The sequence below is a fragment of the Protopterus annectens genome, chromosome 9.part0, assembly GCF_019279795.1.
Source record: "Protopterus annectens isolate FY-2018-M chromosome 9.part0, PAN1.0, whole genome shotgun sequence".
NCBI classification, from domain to species: Eukaryota; Metazoa; Chordata; order Ceratodontiformes; family Protopteridae; genus Protopterus; species Protopterus annectens.
The window spans coordinates 556,237,975-556,247,974 of record NC_056743.1 but is presented as its reverse complement, the minus strand read 5'-3'; the positions used below and the strand labels follow the sequence as shown (position 1 = coordinate 556,247,974).

The 10,000-nt window shown below is 36.6% G+C and overlaps 1 protein-coding gene across 1 annotated transcript in view; it reads right to left on the bottom strand.

Annotated features, from left to right (window-relative positions):
- BMP10 (bone morphogenetic protein 10) overlaps positions 1-10,000 on the bottom strand; it is a 24,955-nt gene that overhangs the window by 1,510 nt on the left and 13,445 nt on the right. The window lies entirely within an intron of this gene.

The window sequence follows — 10,000 nt, the reverse complement described above, 5'->3', positions numbered from 1 at the left end:
TAAGCATGCAATTAAGTTAACATAACAGGAAATTCATAGCATACACATTTACAGGCATAATTATATGTGTATCAATTTATATCTGTCTATCTAGCTAGCTAGCCAGCTAGCTATATCTCTCTATCCAACTGTGTGTGTCTGTGTGTGTGTGTGTGTGTGTGTGTGTGTGTGTGTGTGTGTGTGTACACACATGTGTGCGTATGTAGTTTTGCTGCAGTAAGTCAAAATTTGTATGGACGACAGGTGTATTGTTGACCCACGTTGGTCAACACATGGAAATGGTCAACAGCTGTGCAATATCGACAGTTCTAGGGTAGGGGGATATGCCCTTTACCCAGGCATTGTGCAATCTCAAAGTTAGTATATATAATTAACAGGGAATGGTGGGTGCAGAAGGGCTTGCCCCTGCAAAAAAAAACCTTTTTGTATTTGCATGTTTCAAGGATTAGCTTCAGATCATGAGTTGTAGTGTGCTGACAATATGTCTGGCAATGTAAAGGACATTGACATTTCTGTAGATTGACAAATACTAGTAAATCCATGTGTGTGTGTGTGTGTGTGTGTGTGTGTGTGTGTGTGTGTGTGTGTGTGTGTGTGTGTGTGTGTGTGTGTGTGTGTGTGTGCGTGTATATATATATATATTTATATATATATATATATATATATATATATACACACACACACACACACACACACACACACACACACACACATGTATAAACATGGATAGATAGAGAGATAATATTCAGTGTGGGATATACTACTTTCCATTTCACTGTATGCAGCAAGATTCTGGAAATATCACCTGTTCAGATTTGAAGTAGTAGGGGACCACTTTGACATTATTCAGATAAAACAAATCTACACTGAAGATTGTTGTTTATTGTCACTTAAGAAAAACAGTTAACTGACTTACTTATGACTATAACATATGCAAACAGCAGATATAAAGACCAAATCTGGTTTCTCAAGTTTGTTGTTCAAAGTACTGAACCCCTGCATCATGCACTGTGCTCAGCAGCTGCATACAAGACAGCACTGCATCATGCACTGTGCTCAGCAGCTGCATACAAGACAGCACTGCATCATGCACTGCATTCAGCAGCTGCACACAAGACAGACATCACAATATCGGGAGCACTCAGAAACAATGAGTGCAAGCCTGCCAGTTTCTCTCATTCTGACATGTTGAGCAGACATGGCTTCTTCTGGTAATGTGTTCAACAGGAGACAAAACCTTCTTGTAAATGCTGCACAGAGACAATGAGGAGTGCTTGCTGGCTGGGTCATTGTGATGGCTCCTTAAATAAAATCGATGCCTGACATCAGCTTGCCAGGGTGTTAAGTGTTGCCACTGGACTCACCTGTTCTGGTAGGAATTAGTGACATTAGTATAGAGACTGTGCAGGTGGCACTCTGACCTACTACATCAGTGGGTGAGAGACAGTCAGCATTTTATAGTAAACACAGTATATATGTTTTTGCAATGTAGTCTCTGCTTTCCTTGCATTTTGATTCCAAGCTCACATAGTATAGACTAATATCTGTTATACTGTACAGCAGCTGGGGAAATTTAATCCAAATGCCAAAGATCAAAAAATGTGGATCACCCAAACACACACATGGGTGCACATGCACACACATATTCATACACCCATGAATATACACACACCCCCAGACATTCTCAGCCACCCACATACTTACAGCTAATCATTCACAAACAAACCCTCCACAAATAATTACACTTATGCAAACACTTATTCACACATATGCACACTCCAACACACATACACACACAACTAGAATCACAATTCCCTTCCTAACTCCTTTAATGTAATCACCCAAACACACACACGTGCATGCAAATGACACACATACATTCATGTTGCCTCATTCTTGCCTCTATAGACAGGCAAGCACATGTACACACACTAACTCACCTCACCCCCCTCCATATCTTTGCAGGACTTACCTGCACCATGAGTACTTCCATATGCACGAATAGGTGAGTAACTTTACTTTTTTTTCTCCTGGAGAAAATTTCACTTTAACTCACTAGGCCAAACAAATGTTGAAATGTAGACATTTACAGGGGAGACTACATGGCTAATTAGCATTAGTCACTTTGCTGGACTGATGCATTAGTACTCAACTCCACCTTTGGAAATTCTCTTTATGCTAAGGCCTCATGAGAGAAAAACAGAGTGGTAGGACAGTCTCTGAATTTGAATGGTTTTGCATAATCTGGGAACCTTTCAGGCTAAGTCTTTCACATGACATTAAGTCCCTCTGAATCCCTGCGAATGTCATTTATCATTCCATTTTCCCATCATATTGATAACATCTTTGTTTCAAGCATTCGGCAATTAGATGAATAAAGTTACTTGGAAAAGTAAATTCACTTTTTGCCCATTAGTCACGACTATACTTGCCAAATGTTACAGTTTTTGATCCTTTATATGCAAGGAAACCCATGCTTCCCACCAATCTCTCCATGTATCCCTTGCATCTTTACTTCTCTAACATGGTATAGAGCACCAAACACCTGTCTGTTATAACAGCCTCTTTCTTTTTAACTAGAGTCAACAGCCATTTTTTTTTTTTTTTTTTTTAACTTATAACACTTATGTTGAAGCATTTCCTTATGCTCAAACTGCTGCTGCATTATTCTGACTTGGTTTAATAATTGTTTCCTTCTGCGCAGAAATCACAAGTCCTGCATTTGTCTCTCACCCGTCATTCATATTTTTGCCAACATTTATACTCCTGTTTTTTCTGTGCCTCAGCAATGTTTAGAGGAAACTGCTTATCTGCTATGTCACTCCAGGAAAAAGTCTACTCGTCTGTTCTTCACTCCTTTTTTACTCTTTTGACCATCTACTCAGCCTGCAAACCACTTGTTTGCAAAGCAGTGATTTGAATTTCAAACATTTTTTTTCCATCTGTGACTCTTTATCTTTCACTTCGGAAACACTGACACCTCTCAACTGTACAGATTTCCACAGAATGTGCAGATTCTTAGCTCATATTTTTGGCCTGTTCCTCTATTTTCCTGGCAAATCACTGGGATGATCTCAGGATTGTAGTCACTAAATAATGACATACATTTGAGTTTCAGACTTCAAACCCTTCAGAAAATGCATATTAAAACAAATCCTTTAGTCTAGCAAAGTTCTAAGTCTATAAGAGCAATATTTAAAATATGTCCCTATTTGTACCCCCATTTTGTTAAGCTTTTTACAGATTTTTTGCATTAAGAGGTTGAGTGGTACATTGAGCACAGCGTGCATAGTGTACATTATCGCAGTGGCTCTCTTCCCCGAGTCAAAAAGAAAACATAAATTTCCCAGATGCCTTGGCCAAATTTCCTTTGTTAGTATGCATACTACTTCAGGTATTTCTGTAAAACAGGCCACTGGCCTACTGGTATTATGCCAGTCAACAAAATGTAAATACACATAAAGAAATTATTCCACCTTGTATGCTTAATGCTTTTAAAATAGTTATTTTAAGGAGTTGAAATGCATAAATTTTACTTTTGAGAAAGGTGGCATTTATTTGGATATATTGGCATTCAGAAAGATTCTAAAGTTACACAGTTTGCGTTTTAGTGATGTGAAGGTAGTTGGATGATTAGGAATCTGAAAATGAATTTGTAGAGAACTACAGAGCAATCTGTGTACTGCATAAAAATAGAATTATAGCAACATAATTTCATATAATTCACAAAATGAAAAATGAAGAGGGCTAGGCACTGAGCCCTGAGGTGCATGGCATGGTGCATCTTCTAAAGAAGAAATTACTGTACCCCATTTGATGCACTGAATTGTACAGTGAAGATAACCGAATAACCAACCCATGCTCTCATGATGAGTGCCTATGTATTTTAGGCACTTAAGAAGGACAGAGAGATAACCTCTGGTTAAAGCTCTGGATAAATCTAAAAGCACTGTAACTAACTGACAATCAGTATAAAAAAATTAGTGACTGCAAGGGGGGAGGAACTAAATCTCTGGATAAATCTAAAAATGTGATAACTTGCCATCTATTTTTGATGATCAGTACAGAGAAAATCAATGACTGCAAGGGGAGAGGGGCAGTGTTGACTCCACAGTTAGAGCTAAAACAATGTTCTGGTTAGTTGTCTGATATTCTACATATGAGAGAGAAGGGAGACAGGAGCAGCTTTTTATATTAATTTTGAGAGTGATGGCAATGGAAAGTAAGACACAGAGATAGCCTGCCCATTTCTGTGGTGTGGGATTACAATGGCTAAGTTTCAGAGTTGGGTTACATGTATTTCTGAGGCACAAGAGTACAGCAGAATCATTACATATCATCTAGCATTGAGCCCTTAGGTGAAGGAATTTGGTTGGAATAAGATCAAAAGTTCAAAATTAATAGGATTTTACTATTTGTTTAAGATTTGGGTGGTTCTGGTCCTACATGAGCATCAAGCGTCCCTCTTGGCTACAATAATGATCCATTTGTTTCAGCATAGAGTGAGAGCGCACAAGCCCAAGTTTTCTTTTAAGGCTGAAAGTTGAGTGCCACAGCTGCTGTGAGGATAGTTATTTTTTATGCTTACCTACATTTGCACATTGCAGCTATGACTTCCACTATATGCTTTTTATGTGAAGCACATATCCACATTCCACATGTAGTCTCTGGTTCATGGTAGAATACGGTGCACCATGGTGGACCAACTCTGAAATGCCACTCAGAGAATCTATAGTGTGGCTGTGGCACTTTATCACATGATAAATTGCTAAGGGACATTTCAGTTTTGTTTGGTTTACATGATGGATCTTGACTATACTGCTATGAGAACAGAACCCACAGCCTTCTGATCTTCCAACATCTAAGGATCATGTGTTACCTGTTGAGTCATTTCATCAAACTGACACCAAATACTGCTTGGATTTTTTTCAGTACTGATAGTGCATTACGGCATAACATGGGTGCTATACTCCTGAGAGTGCTGTCCTTTGGATGAGATTTTAAATCGTCATCCCATCTGCCTCAGTTGTTAGTAGCTCAGGAGGAATTAAATGAACCCCTGACATGTACCAAAAAAGAAGAGGAATTTCCTTAGTGCCATGGCCAAATTTCTCTTTTGCAATAAGAATAGTATCTCACATCTCAACAAAGACTAGGCTACACACTTTGTGGGGCTAACCGGGTCAACAAAACATAATAAATAATACATAATAATACTTCATTCCTATTTTTCTGCAATGAGTAGAAGAATGTCATGTGATCTGGGCAATTGGTCTTAAAATTAGCTGATGTAGTAAACGTTATCATTTGCTGTGTGTTAAGTTAAATAGTTTCCCAAGAATGAGGAAGCAATATAAATGTCTTCATAGATGCACACTTCAACAATTTAGAGCTGTAAGATACTCTGCACATGAGGCTGCAACTGAGACATCAAGTAATCTTTCAATCATTCTTTTGTCTTCTAGATCAAATATGTACCTATGCAGGCAAAATATGGTTGCCCAATTTTTCAGAAATTGCAGGAAATAGGTAATTAAGGCAGACGTTTCTGGGGCTGGAAATTCTGCACAGGCCATACCCGAAGGCTCTTACTCTGCCTGTTATTTCCTGTTGCTGAAGTTCCACTTAGAAGTTCACTAATTTATTTCATTATCCCTATCCAAAGACAAGTTAATTGAATATGGTTTTACTGCAGCCAGACATCTGAAGTTTCACATGATGAACCTGATAGATGATTTAAAAAATATTTTTTCTATCTCCCATGCAGTGAAGATTCCAGATTGCACATCTAACAGGCAGGAATAATTTCCATGATAAATACAATTCACTTTTGAAAAGTGGAGGTGATAAATAAAGCTTCACTGTACTTGGTTGTGACTCATAATTTAAATACTATACTTATCCTGCTGAGAAAGACAGTGACAGTTAATTTCCCCACAAGGTAATAGATATTTTATGAGTTTGATTTCTCTTTTTTGAATAAAGCAATGTGGTTCAGAGCTCAATATAATTACTAGTGCACTTATATTTTTCAGCTATGTATGTTGCAACTCCTGAACCTCAATTTTTGTTTCTGATCTACTTTATATGATCATTTGCATGTGTTTTTATAGCCATAAAACTTAATATGTTTATATACGATAAATAAATCTGCTGTAAAAAGTGGGTACTTGCCAGCTACAGGGACTGCCATTCGTTGTGGAGAGCTCACTAAAACTGGTCAAATAATACATTTGAAGGAATACTTTACTTGAACAGTACTGCATACGTACTCCATTCACTGAAAGATAAATCAATATGCCAAATTCGTTACACAGTTACAGCACTGAAAAAATAAGTTATAGAATAACAATTCAATTGCAGTTGCATTGCGTTACTATATTTAAGTAAGGGTGTGTGGGGTGAAATTTTCTGTGAATTGTTATTCTATGAAATTACTTTTCACTGAATTGATTATTCAGTGAATTGACGACACCAACGTCTCTTCCAGCAAAATGATTTTCAATGAAAATGAATTTGTATCTATATATCTATCTTTCTCTCTCTCTCTCTCTCTATATATATATATATATATATATATATATATATATATATACACAGAGAGAGAGAGAGAGAGAGAGAGAGAGAAAAGCATAGTAACTAAGCCAGAGAAGTACATCACCGACTGAAGAAGAGGATCTCAGAGTCTTAGCGAGGCTGGACTAGGCAGGCAAGCCATCTCCATTGCAATTAATATGCCTCTAGCTTTTTCATAACCACTGCCCTTTGGAGAAATAGATTTTTCTATCCTTTACAACTAGGGAGAATTACCTTTGGCCTTCATGAAGTTTTGTGTAAAGGAAGATTTGAGAAGAGACCTAGAGAGTGCCTAAGGTTCAAAATACTGATGTGGAAAAAAAACTCCCCTAAGAGTGTTGAACTGAAAGATTTCCTGCTATGGGAGTACCACTAATAAACTGAAAAGCTGCTGGGAGTTGTTGCAATGCAGAGGCACAAAGAAAGAAAGAAAGAGAGGAAAAAAGGCTATCAACTGAATTACCCTTGTAGACTCTACAAGCTATTGTTTGATTTAACAACTATTCTTGTGCGAAAGACTTGAGCCAAGCTTTGGATTTATTTTGTTGGAATTCTATTAATTTCAAACTACATAGTTACATTGGCTAAATTAAGTACATGTAGCTACATTTAAAAACATTATACATTTATGTATACTAATGCAAAAGCCCACCCACGCCGCTTGCTTAAAGACTCAATTGTTGAGTGAATTCCACTTGGAAAGTGTTTGAGGAAAGCGTTAGCCCTTACATGGATACCATGTACTAACCCAGGATGGGGCAAAAAAAATAAACAATGACAGTGAAATGCTAAATTTTTGTGAAAGCCTTTTAATCAGTAACTCGAATAATCTAAAATTAAGATATTCTGAGCATACCTGATTAAGAAATATAGTTTTTGCAAAGAACACAAAGATTAATAAAACCTTTCAGTGCACAGTTTCTAACAAATAGCTTACTTAACTACCATTATTAAAAAGAAAAAGTAAATAAAAACATCTTCCTTGCAGCTGTATAATATAAACTTTTTTTCTGCATTGCAAATGGTGATAGTTTACACACACTGATGTCCTGCTAAATTGAAAATATCTAACAGTGTCTCTGAAGAATGGATGATAACTGATTTTAGGTGGTGTTTATTACTAAGGTCCAAATTTCAAAGAAAGTTGCTCTTAGTGTAAGTCTGCTCTGATTCCAAAAGACTTGCTCACAGAGGAAGTTATTTACTTTGGCGTAAGGCATCGCTGTAAACAGGCATAATCTGGGTTCTAGATTTCAAAAGACCTGCTCTCAGTGTAGTTGGTCACTTACATTGTGAACAACTCTTTTGTGATTGGGTCCTTTTAGTATCTTACATTGTTCAGTGACTTATTTATTCCATAACATTTAGCTTGGTATGGACTTTTAACTGAATGTCTCCAAATTTACTGCAGGTTGCTCATCTTGTAGATAAATTATGGTAACTGTCTTCTACAATGCAAATGTTGTCATTCAAAGCACATCTTGTTTACATTCTTTGTAGCCATCATGTTTTATTTGATTTATCTGTATACCAGCATCTTGTAGTCTGCCACTGCTAGGTTGCTACAAATATACACACATAAGTCATGAATATTTTGTTAGTTACAAAGTAAAACTTTGGCGTTTATTCAAATCAATGTACTTTGAATGATGGTCGCACTTGAGGTATAGATGGCTGAGATAATACATGGAGTGGATCAGTACTTGGCTAATAAATATACAAAAATAAAATAATAAAGATGATGCTGCCTGTCTTAGACTAGTGGTTAAAGGGCATTCTTTCTGCCACCCCTCCCCCATCATAGTCATACACCTTTATTTGCTTTGCTTGACACGGGGTATTTTTGATTTTTTTTTTTTTTTTTGCATTCTGTTGTTGTTTTCCTTTGTTATGTAATTCATTACCTTACTACTTAATTTGTGAAATTTTCATCTATATTTTTAACTATCATCTGCTATACATACATTGTACAGTAAGGACTATCAAAAATATAATGTTTAGAGCTCATGTCTATTAACATTCCCTTCCTAAGGATCAAACTAAGATACAGATAATAATAATTGTAAACCAGGCAAACTAATTTGTATTAATATTATCCAAATCTGAGACAATGTGAAAGAAAAGTTGTCCTCAGCTTTAGATGTCTCCAAGAAAACACAATGCAAGTAATATGGCAAATCCACATACTTTGTTGAAGGACAGTGCAAGCAGGAATCGTACACAGAGTACTTAGCATTACTTAACATGTGCCAGAAGGTTTAAGCTCTGCAGGAATGCTAGATGATCCACTAACATCAGCAGGACTGGAAAATTATTTATAAAATGCGTCACTGTTATTCTTTTGCCCTGATTGGCTAATAGCTAACAATGGCAAAGTCCTTATCAGGACATAATATAACAACCAACACCTCTTCAGCCACTCATGACAAATAAATGCAATCAAAGCACTTATCAAAGAACTTTTGTATTCAAGATTCTTACAAAGCGGTAAAGTTTATACACAGTTCAGGAACAAAGTCACACTTTAATCTCCGGTCCTGTAACAATACAATAGTGATATACTCTTAAGTTTTCTCAGAACTCACATTTCGAGTAGCAGGTGAGACATGGTATTTGCTCAACCACATATTTCCTTGCCCTACCAAACTGTTTCCAGAATACCAACATGAAAATGCCAAAGACATAGTCCAATCTATCTTTGAAATCTTTAAAAAGCAATAAAAAAGTGTCACTATTCAAAATACCAGTTTCAGCTTGAGGCAGTGCTGTATGGAGGAAATGACATGCAACCACATCACTTCCTCCCCAACACAGCACAACACAAGAAAAAATATTTGGATAGGGTGAAAACTGCTGCAAAGAACCGTATACTCAGAGGGAAGAACAAGTCCATTGCAACTGAGCAGACACAATAAGCAAATGCAGGCATGCTGGATTTATTTCATAAACAAAACCGTTTATTCTCTGTTACATGCGGGATTAATGAGCTTTCAGTTAAATTCGAAATAGTGACGGTTTCAGCAATATTCTTTTCAACAAGACTGAGATATAAATTGCCTGGTGTTGTGAAGCCCAGTTTTTTTACAGTAAAATATTTTCTTGGAACAATGCAGTTGTCTTTCAGACTGCATTAAGTCTGAGCTGAAATGACTACACACTGGACTCTGATAAATAGATACTAATTTTTGTCTACCAGGGCATTTAAACGCAGAAGTATTCCTGACTGCCTTAATGCATTCAAATCATCATTACAGAACAAAGCTATATTTTTAACTTTTTTTTAAATTTACTCTAGAATTTAGCTTTATAATGGAAACCTGAATGGATCAGTAACATGCAAATTACAAGGTAAAAGTTCAGTTTCATTTGCAACACTGAAGCTGCTTATTTGGTTCTTACATACCATATTTTGCACTAATGTAAT